Raw genomic sequence first — 453 nt, 5'->3', positions numbered from 1 at the left:
ACGGCACATAACAACAACAACAACATCATTAATCTCAATGAAAATTTACAGAGACTTTGGGTTTCTATTCATTCATTGTTGCACTTTTTTCCCCTCCCAACCCTCCCCCCAGTACACGTCCCTCTTGGAAAAATAAAGGAAAAATTCTTTCATTGGTTTACAAACCCTCCCCCAGGTCCACTCCACTATGCACCCTTTGCTCTGGACTCCTGTCACGACAGAAATACCTAATTACATATCCATTTTAAACAGTTTTCTCCTTCATCTATTTCAATGCAGCATACATTATTGAACCCATCTTTCTCAGTATCCCCCCAGTCCCGTAGTCAGTCCTGTTTTACAACATTGGCACCATGCAATATTTGTCCTTTTGTGACTGAGATACTTCACTCAGCATAATGTCTTCCAGGGTCACCCATTTTGAATAATATTGCTTGAGTTCCTTGTTTTTCA

The sequence above is a fragment of the Elephantulus edwardii genome, unplaced genomic scaffold, assembly GCF_000299155.1.
Source record: "Elephantulus edwardii isolate Elephantulus edwardi_28Jun2011 unplaced genomic scaffold, EleEdw1.0 scaffold00281, whole genome shotgun sequence".
Classification (NCBI taxonomy): Eukaryota; Metazoa; Chordata; class Mammalia; order Macroscelidea; family Macroscelididae; genus Elephantulus; species Elephantulus edwardii.
This window is presented reverse-complemented; position numbering follows the sequence as displayed.